This window comes from Neovison vison, chromosome 14 (assembly GCF_020171115.1).
Source record: "Neovison vison isolate M4711 chromosome 14, ASM_NN_V1, whole genome shotgun sequence".
Lineage (NCBI taxonomy): Eukaryota > Metazoa > Chordata > Mammalia > Carnivora > Mustelidae > Neogale > Neogale vison.
In genome coordinates, this window is record NC_058104.1 from 27060295 (window position 1) to 27076152 (window position 15858).

General features: G+C 55.8%; 1 long non-coding RNA gene across 1 annotated transcript; it reads left to right on the forward strand.

The window, feature by feature from the left end:
• Positions 1-1597: 1597 nt before the first annotated feature.
• Positions 1598-8490, forward strand: LOC122895455. The gene is made up of 3 exons (XR_006382218.1): positions 1598-1776; positions 3648-5763; positions 7711-8490. It is a non-coding gene; the product is annotated as an uncharacterized LOC122895455 (long non-coding RNA).
• Positions 8491-15858: the final 7368 nt, after the last annotated feature.

Genomic DNA, 15858 nt, shown 5'->3' on the forward strand with positions numbered 1-15858 from the left:
TTAGAACCCTGCTGGGGCGAAGGGGCATAAGACACAAAGCAGTGAGTCGAAGATCAGTGCAGTGTCTACAAACCGGGACTCCCCCTCTTCCTCCCCTCCAAAAGTGGAGGCGGAGGAGTAGGGGTGCCCCCCCAGGGGGAAGAAGGAGAAGAGGGGTCTACCCGGCTCACACCTCCTGGCTGTGGTCCCTGGGATCCCCTTGATGGCATCAGGAGGCCCCACTGGGTTGGGCGATGTGTTTTCTGAGTGTGACACATGTTGGCCAACAGAGGACAGCAAATACATTTTTTATGATCCTGGGAAGCTCAGTGCTGTCACGTTTGCTCGAAAAGAGGCTGGTCAGTAGAGGGGACAAGTCATGTCTCAGTTATTTGGATCTTCTTGGGGCAAGAGGGGACACTTGTAGGATGATGGGGGGGGGCGTCCCTGGGCAAGGGATGCAGGTAGGGCAGATTTCAGGAGGGGCTGAGCTGTAGGGGAGTGTCCCTCTCACCGTGGGAACCTTATGTAGCTTTTGGAAGGGGTGTCATGCCAGCGACAGATCCTCCCCAGGTGGAGAAGTTACTCTCAATGCCCTACCCCCCATTTCCAGCAGATCTCTCTGACGCTGCCGCTTGGAAAGCAGCACCATAGTGACACTGGAACGGGACAGGGGCAGGTGGGAGGAGGGGGAGAAGCACAACTTTATGTTTTGGCCCGAAAGCGGGTCGGTATTTGGGGAGTTCTTGGGAACAGAGCATGTCCGTCCTGTTTCCAAAACTGGGGGTTCCAAAGGACGCCGGTTATCACAGAGCAGGTTAGGATTAGGGTGGTGACCAGGCGTGGGGCCCGTCTGGGTGCTGCCCCAACTTCCACTGTTTGTTCTTGGGACGATGAAAATGGGAGGAACGGCTAAAAGCGCCTGCTGGCACTGGCACTGCCTGTTCCCAAAAGAGGCTAGCCGATCTGGGGGCGAGCCTGAATCTTAAGTAGATGTGTCCCCATTCAGGCACCCTGCTCCCCAGCCGAGGGATCCCTGGAGCGCATGTGGAGGACTCCTGCCCGCCCCCAGAAGGGAGGCCCAGCCCAGGCTCCCTCCTCCGGCCCACGGGGTGTTGGAAATGGGAATCTCTCCCTCCCTCGTCCGTTCCCCCCCCCACCCCAGTTTGGAGAACCCCAGGTTCTGCCCCCACAGGTCGAGGCTGACGTCGCCGCCGCATTTCTAGGAATGCCCCTATCCGCTGACTATATTTGGCGAGGGTTTCTAGGAAGGCACCCCCCCCCGCCCCCGCCCCAGCCCCCACCCGGACAGGCGGGCGCGCGCCGCTTCCAGGCTCTCGCCCTCTCTCCCGGGCAGGGGAGGAGCCGCCCCGCCTGGGCCGCCGCCGCCTCCCCAGCGCCGCCAACCCCCGGCCGGCCCAGCCCCCGCCCCGGGCCGGCCGTAGGGCGTTGGGGGGGGGGAGCGGGGGAGGGGGGAGCAGGGGGGGCGGGGGCGCGGCTTTGTGGCGGCAGCGGACCGTGGAGGCCGGGTGCAGCCCCGTCGGCTCCGTGCTCTCCGCAGAAAAGGATTTTCTACGCCCCCCCCGCCCATCACTTGGATCCTGTCTGGGGAGGGAGGGGTGGGATCTTTCTCTGGAAGTCACCCCCCCACCCGCCGTGAAGGATTTGAGGCTGGGCTCCAATCGAGGCGGAGGCTGCAGGGCCCGCGGGCGCCCCCCACCCCGCGCACGCCTCCCGGGAGCCCAGGAAGGCGCAGCCCCGGGGGGCCCCCCTGCGCCCCCGGAGGAGGCAGCGGCGGTGAGTGTCCCCCCTCTTGCCTGCATGGCACCCTCCCCCCGCGCCGGGGCGGGGGCCGCGGCAGGTGGGTGCCCAGGCCCCCGAGCCCAGGGGGTGCGGGGCGGCCGCCTGGGGGGGGCGGGTGGGGACGCGAGCAGGGAGGTGGTGGCGGGGGCAGCGCCCGGCTCTCCGGGGACCCGGCGCTAGACGCTTGTCTGGGCTGCGATCCGCCGCCGCTGCCGCCCCCCGAGGCGGCGGGGCTGGGCTACCTCCCCGGCCCCCTCCCCGGCTCCCGAGAGGGGCGTGTTAGGCGAGGAGGTGGGATCGGGGCGAGGCAGCCCCCCCACCTCCAATGCTGGGGCTTGGAAATTAATGGGCGGTTGGAAAGGCAGCCACCCCGCCCCCACCCCGGAAAGCCCGTGCGGGAAACTGACTCGCTGCGTGACCCCGATATCAATGCCGCGCCGAGAGCAGGCCGCCCGCTCGCCGGTCCGCGTCCGCTGCGCCCCGCCACTCCACGTGCGCCCCGCGGGCCTCGCTGGCTCGGCCCGGGCCCCGCGGACGGCCGGCAAAGCAGGGGAGGACAGTCCCCAGAGAGTTATCGCCTCCCCGAAGTAAAGTTGGCTGCCCCCACCCTCCCTCCCCCCGAGGAGCAGGCGGCCATAGCACGTTGGCTTAGCTTTTGATGGGCAGGAGCCTGGGGTGGTGGGGAGGGTGGGGGAACGACACAAGCAACTAGGTTCCGGGGTGCAGACTGGGGTGCCAGGGCCGGAGACCACACCGTGTTGCTCTGACAAGAGTTAGGGTAGAAAAAGGGGGGGGAGACATTTTGATTTGGGGATGGGGGGAGTGGCCTTTCTGCTTTTCCCCTGCTTCCAGTCCCCACCGTGGGGAGCGTTGGAATGTGCCGCTCAGATCCTCTGAGGACACATCCATATTTATAATTTATTTTTAGGAGAAGTTGTGAAAAAGAGAGGGGGTTTAAAATGGGGAGAAAAGGGGGGTTGGCCCTTTCGGAACCCAGAGGCTAATTGAGCTATTAAGGTGGAAATAATTTCCCCCAATCCGGGCAAGCAGCAAATTTGACTTTAATGAGGGACAATTAAGGGCATAAATAACTAAACTTGAGCTGGCTGTGGGGGGGTGGGGATTGGATGCGACACCGAGGGCACTCCTTTTGCGCTTTGCTGAGGGACATTTCGGGGGCCCAGCCCTCACATCTTCCCAGGGAAAGCTTTTGGGCCCAACTTGTGGGGCTGGGGGCAGGAGAGGGGAAAGATACTGGCTTTGGGGGTGGGCAAAAGACCAGCCCCCATCCCTCCCACCACCATCCTGGCGTTTCAATGAGATCAACTGTCATCTCTGTAGGCAAACCCAAGATTTCCTTTAATTATCCAGGATTCTCCAAAATCCTGTGTCCACGGGGCCGCCTGCCCCAGGGCCGTGAGCTGTGGAAGGGAACACACTTCTTTTGAAAGGTTTTGGAGGCTGTGGTCCCAGATTCGGGGTTTTGAGGGCGAGATGAGTTTATGTTTTATCCAACTGGCCCACAAAGTCCCGCTTTTGGGGTCATTCTAAACATCGAGGGACTCAGGCCCAGCAGCCACTGGAGAGAGAGCCAAGAGCTAACACCTTGAAGTTGCATGTCTAAAAGCTGATTGGAGAAGGTGGGGGGAAGTTTTGCTACTTTTGGTAAAAGTGAAGGGCTGTTGCGGGGGGTGGGGTGGGGTGGGGTGTGGATATTCTTGTGTGTGTGTATGCGTGTGTGTGCACGCACAACGTGTGGTCGCACACACCACTCAGTTTGTTGAACCTGCTAAGTTTTTAAGAGCCTCTCGCCTTCGGAGGCCAGAAAGAGATAAGGGAATCGTACAATTTTTTTCTTCCTTCAGTGGTTTAAGGAGATGTCGTAGAGGATAGGATTTGAACGCAATGAGTGCCAGCCCGTTTGACACCCTCCAAATCAAACACCGTTGGAGCTCTGAATGGTAATGACGTTAGATCTGTCTTCAGGAGCGCCCCTCTGCTGACTTCCAACACAGACTATTTCTTTGGTGCCTTGCTCTGAGCCACTTTTATAGGAAACTCAGGATCGTGTGTTCATGGGAGCTCTCACAAATGCTCAGCCCGGAGTATTCACCTTATTAAGTTGTCTTAATTTACACACACACACACACGTACACACGCACACACGCACACACACAGCCTTGCCCTCGGTTGTGACCTGTACAGACACCCACATACCTTAAGTTGATTTTACTTGGAAACCTGGATTTCAGTCGCATGTCCACAGCACCGAACAGGGAAGTGAGCTGTACCCGGAGAACTCTGGAACACAGGGTTCTTGATGGGAGATTCTGTGTTTGTAACAGACAGGAGACATGTACACATAGATGATATTTGCACTCCAGGGCCTTGGCAAAAACAGTTCTTTACTTGCCGAGTTCTTTCTCTTTGTTAGGGGACACGATGAAACAGCACAATTTCCGAGAGTCCACCGTCCCAGCGTGGCTCATTGATGGGAAATTGTCACGTTGTGACACAAATTGTGTTTGTGCTTTAATGAATCGTTGCCCCCCACCCCGCACCCCCTGCCACCCCAGAGAGCTGTCAGATTCTATTTGCTTTGCTAAATAAGGATATCTCGCCAAATTAGCCTGTAATGATACTTGTACAAATCCGGGGTTTTGCGTGAATTAACGAGGCCGGAACGGGGAAACGTTGCGCCAAGACACTGAGCTCTCATCCAGGCGGTGAAGCCGTATGTTAACGTGCCTGGATGGCGAAGTGGGGAAAATCAGACGGAGTTTCGTGCCGGGTGTTAAGCGAGACTGCTTTCCTGCGAGCGTTTGCAGTGGTACACGCAGCCGCCCCTGACACGCCGCGTGTAACTCTGAATACATTTAGCGCAACTTTTCCCCCCTTCGGAGTCTGGAAACAGGCAGGGTGGCATGGGGAGAGGCTTGCAAATCAGGACTCTGCAGAGAGTCTGGTACTTCGGCACAGAATCACAGCTCCTTTGCTTATTCCTGCCACCATCCTCCCTCTCCCTGCCTGCAGCGATAAGAAAACACACGTACACGCACGCGCGCGCGCACACGCAGACAGACACAGAAATTAACAAGGAACGGCTGAATGTGCTGAACGCATTTTGGCTTTTCTCCTTTGGCCTCTCTGTGTGAAATTTCATGAAGGGGTTGCTCTCCCCAGCCCAACCCCCCACCTCCTAGAGGTGTGGATTCCGAAAGGAAAAAAAAAAATAGAAACTTTGGATTTAGTTCTTAGTAATATACACGATCTGGCGAATCTCATAGAGACACAAATATTTCGAAGGGGGATAATACGATCTAGAGCGGTTAGTGCAAGGAGAGAAATACTTAAGAATAAAATATGCGTTTATGACTCAGACCAACGAAAGGTGGGAAAGTCCCTACAAGGGAACACTCCCGTTTCTTGCTCCCTAGCACCCCCCCACACACACACACTCCACCTTATATTAAGAACAGAAAGCTGATTCTTGCCAGGTAAAGGTATGGCTTTCTAGTAGCAGATCAGCTCACCCTCTTTTCATTGGGATGGTGGAGTAAATACAGCTTGTTCGTTGGGGGCGGTTAAGGATAAAAATTAGCCAGATCATGGTAAAGGGAAACTCGGTCCTTAGAGTCACTTGCCAAGAAAAAAAACAAAAAAAACAAAACGTGCACACACCAACAAAATGAAACATTGTTCTGGAATTTTCTCTTTGCCCAGCATCCCAAAATCAGGAACATGTACGTTTTTTGTTTTTTGTTTTTTTTTTCTGTGCTGTTTATGTACAGAACGAGGGAAACAGAACCACCACACGACCGTGAGGTAAACCACCATCGACTGTGTAGGTCAAGCAGCCACACAGGCTTCTTGAGCAAAAGGATGGATGACATAGAGAGCTGGGAAGGAGTGAGCTTTGGGGTGCTGCTGCCTGCCTGAGCCCCCAGCCCTCGTCTGGTCTCCTGCCTGGCATCTGAGATGGTAGGAAGCATGTCCGTATTTATAGTCAGAGCCCTCAAGTTGGGGATTGTATATCATCTTCCTTCTATCAAGCATGTGCATTTAAGGAGCCACAGGGTAAACTTGTTTCTTGGGTGTCCCTGACCAGCTGCACCGCTCCATGACAGGGAGACACACTGCACGTAGGAAGTGAAATTGCTGTTGGTGTCACAGGAAAGCCATGTTAAAAACACACCCGGAAGACGGGGACGATGGAGCCTTTTGTCCAGGATTTGCTTGGCCTCTGCAGGGCAAGGAGGTGTTGGCCGCCTTGCGCCTGAACTTAGCTGTGCAGCGTGGTGTGAAAGCTCTCAGAGGCGTGCAGAAAACTAGGCTCTCTTGTTGGAATCGTGCGTGAGATCAGTGCCCGGGCCTGTTGGCATCTCTGCCCGAGGCAGCCTGGACTGCGGCCAGCCCAGGCCTGAACGTTGCCTTAAAGGCGCGAACCAGAGTCTAAAAGAGCCCCCGGACAGGTGCACCGGGTGGGGGGGTGTCTCTCCTCCGGCCGGCAGCATTTGTTGGCCAGAAGAAGGGTGGCCTCCCCAGAGACTGCAGGGCTTAAACTGTCCCGTTTACCATGTGCTCTCTGGCAAGGGCAGAACCCCACTTCGCTAAGCAGAGCCTCCCAGATGCTGTGAGGGAAACAGATGAGGCTGCCCTAGGGGCTTGGGGCAAATCCTCCTGTGCGAGAGCAGATGGGAGTCTAGAAGGTTCAGGGGCAGAGCTGTGCTTTGGCAGGCCAGCTGGAAGTCCTCTGGGGGATCCCTGCATTTGGGGTGGGCCCAGGGGGCGTGGCACGGGGCCAGCAGCCTGTCCGCTACTGTGCGAGCCACCCATGCAAGCTGCTGCCTTCCCCAGCCCTCTTCCATCAGGCAGCGAGGAAGACCCAGGCTGGCAGGGCAAGGGTCGCTGCCCAAAAGTGGGGAGAAAGCGTCAGAGGCCCGTCACAGGGCCTGCTGGACAGATGAGGGGACCCCGAGCCGGCCTGGCAGGGCGGGGGTGAGGGAGCAGCCGAGAGAGAACCGGGTGGGCATCCTGGAGTGGAACTTGCAGGAAAGAAGCCAGCTCAGGCGTGTTGCACCCAAGTCAGCCAGTCCCACGGGACACCCACTTGGCCTTGTGGGTTCCTGATGGTATCTTACAATGGCATTCGAAGGTCCAGACCAGGCACTCGCAGGCCATGCCATATTTAGCCTCTGTTTCACCCAGAGAATATTTTAGGTGCTGCTTGAAAGAAGAGATCCGGGCCGGGCCGCCAGCTGTCACATGGCGAGTGTGGAGTCGCGCCCCCTTGCCGGCCTGGCCCCGACGACCGGGTGCTCACCGGCACAGATGCCCTGCGTCCCTGCCAGAGCTCAGGGGCTGCGCAACAGGTGCCCAGAAGCCTGCGAGCGCTCGGGGAGCGGGTTCTGGGCCGGGAAGGCTTTGAGTCCCAGGAAGGCTTTGCATCCCATTCTCGTTCCAGTGAGGTGGCCTCCATTCACAGGGCTCACAGAGGCTGTTTTCAGCCCCTCTCTCCTCCCGATGGCCCAGTGTGATAGGCCAGCTTGCTGAGCAAGCAGCCTCCTGCTCGGGTGTCAGCAACCAGGGAAAGGTTAACCCTTTCGGGGCCCGGGGGTGCCGGCCGGCATAGGGGAGCGGCACCCACGGAGAGCTTGCTGGCCACCGGCCCCACGGAAGCCAGTGCACTGGGCTTCTTAGTCCTCGACCTCTAGTAGTCAGACCTGAGAGATGGTGTCCTGGACCTCAGCAGGGCTTACCCCCGCCTGTACCTGCTTCTGCCCCATCAGCCATGACCCTTGGGTGGGTTGGTTGTATGGCCATGGAAACCACTGCTCCCCTTTCCGGGTCTTTTCCCCTGGTTTCCACATTGACGTTCTTTTCCACCTTCCACATGAGGAGGTACTGACCCATGTGTGGTTCCCTTAGATCAGGAAGAAGAGTTCCGGAAGAATCCATCGAGGTCTTGGGGAAATGTCACAGGCGAATCGTGCAAGTGGCTTGATGCCTCACTGTCAGTCAGTGTCACGGACTGATGCTTCTAACTGGCTCTGGGATCCCTGATCTTGGTGTTCCGGGCACAGAGGAGGCACATCTGTTTTCGAAGCCGCTGCACGGCGACCCGTTTAGCCGATTATCAGCCGTGGATCATCAGTCTTTTTGGGGAGCTGGGAAGGGCCCGCCATGTACCCTGAAAGCTCTGGCTTGTTGAACGTTTGCTCTAACTTCGTACATTTTTTCCTTTTTAGTTTGGCTCTTGGTGCTCCGAGAGCCACCACTTCCTGCCCAGCTGGTTTGTTACCGCAGGGAAAATGAGGGACTTTTGGGGGCAGATGTGTTTCCGTTCCACTATCATAATGCCCCTAAAAATCCTTATTGCTCTTGCAGTATTCCTCGGGGTCCCTGGGCCAGCTGGGAAGACAGCATCTCGGAGGTCCTCCAGCGACAAAAAGAAGAGAAAGACATTCCCCCCAAAGCTCTCCCTGCACACACGGCCCCTACACTCACACAGGGCGCATGACTGGTTACTGCCCCAGCCACGGCCACGAGAAAGAAAAAGGCACCATCACAGACACTGGTTGCTAATCGTGCTTTTTTGCCCTCCAGGGGCAGAGTGTTGGAGATCAAGGCCCGGGAAACGGCCGCTGTGGGGACTGTGCGCCGCCTCTGGGTAGGGGGAGGAGGGTGGAAATGGGGGGGAAAGGTGGAAAAAGGAGCAAGCGTTACCAGTTTGACCAGGCGGGTGAGGCAACTCTCACCGTTCAGCCTGGTCCTTCCAGCCGGGCCTCTGGGATCTTCACCTTGGCAAGGGGCCCTGGCCAGCCCTGGCGTTCTCCCCATTCCAATCCCTGAGCCAGGCTATGTTCCTATTTTCGTCCTCAGTTTCCCTATCTGCCACGGAGGGGCCACCCTCCAGGCTCTGGCCTCCAAACGTTGGCGGTTGCCACCCACTGCTGGAGTGAGCTCGGGCTGTATGAGCCCCGAAGGTGCTTTGAAAATGGGGACGTCAAAGCATTCACCGGGGAAGGTGTTAGTACTGGTATTTCCTAACCCGTGCCTTATAGGCTGAGGTGGCTCGAGGAGGGGAGAGCGCAGCCCTGCAGCGTGCACGTGTTTCTGGAATCAGCCTGCATGCGCCTGGGACTCCCGCTGTGTTACCCCAGGCAAATGGCTCAACCTCTCCGAGCCACCGTATCCTTCTGTGTGAAACCCGCAGGTTAGAATAGCCGCCTCCCAGGTCCGATGCGCAGACCTACCCAGCGACCGGAAGTGGCACCTGGTTCCAAGTGCCATTTCCTCTCCTTGGTAGTTCCCTGTACGGCTAATCTCTGTTTGCAGCAAGCACTTGTTTTCAGTTGAGCGTAGCGGATAGAAGGACCCCTTTTCTGTACCAGCTTACGTAAGTGAAAGAGAGGACGTTGCTTGGAAGAAAAATACTAAGCAAAGTATAGTAGAGGTGGCCTCAAGATGGGGCAGAAGTCGAGATGGTCACGTTTCCTAGGCCCCCTTAATTACGCATTCGTGTGTGTCTCAGTGATTCTTGGCACCCACACAGTTGGATTGCCAGTTCAAATCTGTGGCGGGCTCCGCCCATGGCAGCCTGGGCGTCACAGGTCCTCCCTTCTCAAAGCCGCCCCCCTCCCCCACCGCACACCCAGGCCAATGACATCTCCACCCCTACACCAGGGCCCCACCCCACCCCCAACCCGCCGTAACTCAGATCCGTCTCTCGCCATAGGATCGTCAAGACCCAGAGCCCTTCCTCCTCCCCAGGACACCTCTCTGGGCCTCGGTTTCTCAGTGGGATGGGGAGAAGAATAAATCCTGTGTCCCAGATCAAGAAAGTCACAGGGCTCCCTCTGGCAGCTACTGTGGTTCACAAATGGCACCCGTGGCCCTAGGACAGGGCAGGGGCCACAACAGTGCCCTCAGCCCAGAGGGACACTCCTTCGACAGGCCACCCTGCGCCAGGCCCGGGCAACAGCTCCCTGCGCACCCTCCTGGGAGGGTGGCTTTACAGGGAAACAGCAAGGGCTCAGTCGCAGCCAGCAGGGGCGGACTCTGGTTTCACTTTCTGCTGTGTCATGGGGTGGGGGGTGCCATCGGGGCCCAGCTGGCCAGCTGGGGCAGGCACCAAGAGCCTGGCGGACAGCTGCTGGCGCAGCTGCCTGAGCACAACCCATGCCCCCGCCCCGTGCCGGCCAGGATGGGGGCTGGGTCTTCAGGCACCCCTTCCATGCCTCTCTCCCACTCGGTAGGGAGAACCCCAGGTGGAAAAACCAGAAGGGAATGAGACGGTTTCTTTAGCTACGGGATCTTCTGGAACAAATTCTTAGGCCACACAGTCCTGAAATTCTGAGAATTACAACTATCGATTCTGGATCAGAATGCCCCGGCTAGACGCTTCCTGCCACCCTTCATGAGCTCAGGGCTGTGGAAGGCCTGCTGTGTGCAGAGCACCAGGCCGGGGGCTCAGAGCCCAGCCGGGAGCAAGACAGCCCCTGTCCTCATGGGGCTCCCCCTTGAGTCAGGAGACAGACGAAAGAGAAGGCAAAGAACCCCACATTAGGGAGGAAATTTCACACCCTAGGCTTGGTGTTAGCGTCTCAGGGAAGGGGCGTGCATCCCTGCCTGGGTGTGCGCCCATGGGTGTGTCAGTCACTTGCTGACTCCTGGGACACACAGGTGGGTTAAGAACACACAGACCAGGGGCCAGATGTCCTGGATTGAATCTGGACATTTTTTAATCCAGATTCTTCCATTGACTGGTATGTGACCTCGGGCAAACTCCCTCTCCTCTCTGGGCTCTGCTGCCCCATCCAGAGGTGCTAGAATAATAGAACCCACATGGCAGGGCTGCGGTGAGTAGGTCATAAACGCACGTCCCTAAAGAGCAAAGGACACTGCCTCCCATTGATCATGCACTGCCCAAGGCATAACCGTTTTCTAAGAGTAACAAACGGGGACTGTTCTCATAGGCACTTGACATACCTCGTGTACCTTTAGAGCCGTAAGCAGCCCTTAAATGGGCCTTAACGGGTCCTTGTTCAGACGAGAAAACCGAGGTGCAGGGAGGCTCCCAGCCAACAGGGTCTGACCCCAGGTTGTGAGCCTGGTCCTGGCTTTAGTGACCTGATGTCATCACCTGAACATTTTTAGTAATTTTGGCACAAGGGACCCAGGTTTTCATTTTGCGAACTAGGGAGCCAGCCCTGCCCAGATCTGATTCATGCCCCCAAAGCAGTCCCTCTGAGCGCCTACCATCCACAGAACCTACAGCCGGGTGCAGAGTGATTTTCCAATATATCAGTGCAGGGTTCGGTATGGGATGGAAATCCTGGGGACAACAGGAAGATCAATTCCAGGGCTGAATTGCCCAGAGACTTCTTGGTTTGCTTTTTGCCCCTCTGAGAAGTCAAGGGGGCAACAGCCAAGGGCAGCCACTGTCATTCGTTCACGGGTATATTCCTAGGACCCAGCGCATATTAGCTGTTCAGTTAACATCTGTGAAGCGAAGCAAATGAATGGGGAGGCTGCTGTAGTTGCTGATCCAAACAGATTTAAAGGACGCCTCCCAGAAAAGCAGATCGTCAGGGGTGCAGTGTGAGCCCTGGCTGCCACAGCAGGCTTCTGGGTAGCCCCTGAAGGGTGTGGGGATGTGCATCTCATTCTCCCCACCCTCCCCCTCCAGCCCCGACCCCACCTGCTAACACTCTGCAGGAGGGTGCTGTTGAACGGCTTCTGCTGGGGAGCTCAGAGACAGCATGGATATTTAGAGACATGTGGGCCCAGATTCCCTAGCACCTGTTACTGGAGAAGATGCAGACAGAGTTCAGTAAAAAAAAAAAAAAAAAACAAAAAAAAACTCAGGTTTTAGTTCTGGACAGGTGCAAATTCCAACTAGGGGTCATACTAAATGAGAATCTTCCTCTGAAATTAGAGGCCTTTCATACTCTTCACAGCTCCAAATTATAGATACTACTGAGAAACAGAGAATCATCTCAAAAGCCTTTAAGATATCTCAAACAATAATAAACATTTGTGTGTTTTCACCAACTGTTTCCAGAGGCACGATCTCCACGGTGTCTGATAACCCTATAAAGTTCTTTTCTAAATAACAACCATTAGCATATACTGAGTGCTTTATACGTACTAGGCACTTAACACACACAAAGTCATTGCCCAGGCAACATATAAGGGAGACTCTGTTAGCGCCTTCAGCTTGGAGGAAGCACTTAGAGAAACTGACCTGTCCAAGGTCACACAGCTCCTGTGATAAGCTGGGGTTCAGTCCTGGATCTTGGATCTCAGGGACCAGCAGACTTTCCCTCTAAAGGGCCAGATACTAAATATTCTCAGCTTTGCAGGCCATATCGTATGTGTCACAGCTACCCTACTCTGCCATAATAATAATAATAAAAAAAAAGACCCAGACAGCACAGAAATGAACGGATGTGGCTGTGTGTTCCAATAAAACTTCATTTACAAAAACAAGACATGGGCCGAATGGGGCCCACGGGCTGTAATTGGCCCAACCCTGTTCGAGGCTGAAAAACTTGTCTCTGGTTTGGCCCCGGCAATGTTCTCTCCCATCCTCTCTCTCCTCCCTGTGAAGTGACTAAGCTATTTTAGGTGAGAGACCCCTAGCTCTGAAGACACTGAATTGGCCTCGCTCTTCTTGAGGAAATTATGAAGCTCTTGGAATTTATAACTATTAGGAATTATTAGTGACTGCTAGAGTAGGACACCATGGGGATCCGAAACTTGTAATTTTAATAGCTGTGACTGAGTAACTTTTAAAGAGGAAAGGGTTATAGTTTAGAAAGATACCTCAGTGGGACGCCTTGGCTGTGGAAGGAACGTCTCCTCAGAGAAGGCAGTTCTCTGAAGTCTGTGAGAATGGAAATAGAATTAAAAACCTCTTAAGGCCTAAGAAAACTGAAAGGCAGGATCGCGGGTGTGTGTGTGTGTGCCCGCCCGCGCGTGCGCATGTGCATGTGCAGAGAAAGGGTATGGGAGAGGGGGCATTTCCCAAAAGGCTATGTAATTTGCACAATGAAAATATGGGGCCCTTTGTTCAAAAAGTATTCAGAAGTTGAAGATGGCAATGGCAGAGCATTAAACCAAATGCGGGTCCTGTGCGACCGTACGTGTCACCTGCCCACGAGGCCCTCAGAAGGGTGCCCGAGCAGAACTAATTGATTAAACACAGGAATGTAAGCCTTGGTGCCTAGGAGAGACGTGAGCACTCCTGACCCCCAATTCCTGGAAGATTTCCGAGAGAAGTTGGGTCTCCCCTGTGGGAGACCCTGGCACAAGGGACAGAGTTCAAGCCTATTCCATTTGAATCTCCAAAGAGAAGATGACCCCGGCTGACATGTGGGTTATAAGTTCTTTAAAAAAAAAAAAAAAAATTGGCTATTTGCCTTAAGCCTTCCTCCCCGAGAGCCTGGAGTTGTTTTCCTTGGCTGCACCATTTTGTCCCGGACTCTGAGTGTCCTCTGATCTCACGGCAGATGACGGGGCTGTGGTCTTCAGAACAGAGGCCCACTGGTCAGCAAACCATCCAGCGGCAGGACTGCTGGGACGCGTTTGTAAGGCAGGCGGTCATGTAGACACTGGCAGCCCATCGTGGTACCCTGTCCCTCTGGGCTCAGACAGAATTCCGTTAGCCTTCTCAAGGACAGCCTCCACCAACCGAAGGAACCTTATTTCCTGTGCTGATCGAGTCTCATCTCAAGAATGTCTACTTTTTTATTCAAGACACCAGAGATTCAGAGCCCCCAGAGGGTGGGTGATGCCCAGCGATGGACTTCTATAAAGAGAGCCTTGTCGTGGAGGGGTATGTACAACACGACCGGGGAAGGGGTCCGCGGAGGATAGAGGGCCTCCTTGAGGAAAGACCAGAGGAGGACCTGGTACCTCCCCCTGTTGTCTGCGGCAAGTTCAGTGCGTGAAGGGATGTTTCTTCACTGCTCAGTTGCCTCCCTACGCCACAGAAGGGGCATGGACGGAGCCGAGGCAGCGCAGCCCACCGCAAGACAGGCGCAGTTCCCACCCTTAGCAGAAGCAGCAATCGTCAGCCAAAGAGGAGAGAGAGAGGAAAAAAAAAAATTTTTTTTTTAATTTGCTCACAACAACCTAATGACAGGAGCCAGAAAAGAACTACAACAGGTCTGAGTAAATCCTGCGGGCAGTAGCTTGGGGTTTTGGGAGACGGTACAGCGGGATCTTAAAGCGTCAGACTCGAGATCGAGATAATTCTCTGCCAAATAAATGTAGAAGCACAGCCAGAAGATGGCTCTGGAGGTGTTAGATGGCTTTGGGTTTTTTTTTGTTTGTTATTTGTGGGGTTTTCTTGCAAGCACCTGCTCTCCCTTCCCCCTCCCACCCCCACTTCTGCTAAAACACCTGACACTGGTGGGAATACAGCCAAAGATGGCCGCTCCCCACACCCATCCTTCCACCACGTGGTCCAAAGATGGACACGTGACAAACAGGACCAAGCCCAGAAGCCCACTTCCAGGCTGGGCCACAGTAATTGGTCCAAGTGTGGTCATGTGACCCAAGCACGGCCAATCGGGGCTTGTCCCTCCTGGAGCGGGTGGGAAGTTGGCCTCAGCTCGGCTCTCTAGCATCTGGTGTAACCCGTGGCCCCAGAGACTGAGGTCCACAAGCCGAGAGGGTGAGGGGAGAGATGGGATTGGGGTGGGGAGGATGGAGAGAGGCTGGCGCCAAGTTCTGACCCCATAGCCTTACAGGTGCCGGATGCAGGAGCCGCTCAGCCCTCCCTGCCCATCCCAGCTAGCGGAGTGATGACTCCGCCATGGTCCCTCAGTCAAATGGACCCTGGTTTCTGTGTGGCCCAGCAGACCCCAGTTTAGGACAGGGGGAACTGTGTCCTCTTCGTGGGCTATGTGACACTAAAAGGGGTAGGTTATCCTCAGAACTCCTGGTCCCCAGGTAGGCCTGCTGCACTTGAGAATGGAAGAATCCCCAGGCCCAGGTCCGTGTGCTACCCCGTCCACCATTCATTTCCCCGCTGAGTCGGAGCTGGAACTTGGACTCAGGCCCTTTTCCTGCTCGCCTCGGTCTCCCCAGCCTCCCCCACCTCTCCTCTCCACCAGGGACCGTGCATGTGGCTTATCCTGGCCAAAGCTCTCATGCCTACCACGTTAACATTTGTGTTTCCACAAATGGAAACCTGTTCATGCCTGTTTTCCCCGCCGTGAGTGAGGATCTTGGGCGTGGAGACCCTGGACATCCTTGCGCCCCCAGCTGCTGGCGCAGGGTAGGCGGACAACAAGCATGGAAAGAAGGGACGTGGGGAAGGAAGAGGAGGGGAAAAGACTAGTTCATTCCTGCTGATTCCTGGTCCCATCAGTGGGTCCCTGGCTGGGTCACGTTCTGTGCTGGCATCCTCTGCTCAGAGCTCTCCTCCGAGTGGACACACAGCCCCTGCCCGCATCTCCTCCAGTGTCCCCTCCCTATTCTCGCTGGGGCCTTCTTGGCTCCTCTCTTCCATGTTTTCTTTCTTCAGCCCCTGCCACCACCACGGGTCCTTCTCTGTGTTACGTTTATCTTAGTTACGATCTCTCCTCTCCTGCTGGCATGTCAGCTTCAGCTGGTCAGACATCTGTTTGGTTCCATGCTGTCCCCTTGGGACCTGGACTGGTGCTTGCCCCCTACTAGATGCTCCGGAAATATCCATCTGTGGGGTGCATGAATGCATTCTCTGTGTTCCCTCAAACACACAGGACCAGCAGACTTGTCTCTTAAAGTACCTACGTGCTTTGCACATTTTATAGGAGTTACAAACGTCAGGTGATGCGTTAGTTTCCTAGGGCTGCCCTAACAAATGGACACAAACCAAGAGGCTTAAAACGGCAGAAAGGATTTCACTGTCCTGGAGGCTTGAAGTCCATAACCCCGCAGGGCTACACTCCCACCAGGTACTTCAGGGGGAGAGCTGTACCTTGCGTCTTCTTGCTTCCGGTGGCTCTTCCGGTGGCTCTTCCGGTGGCTCCTGTGGTCCTTGACTTGTGCCCACATCGCTCCAATCTCTGCCTGGCTCTT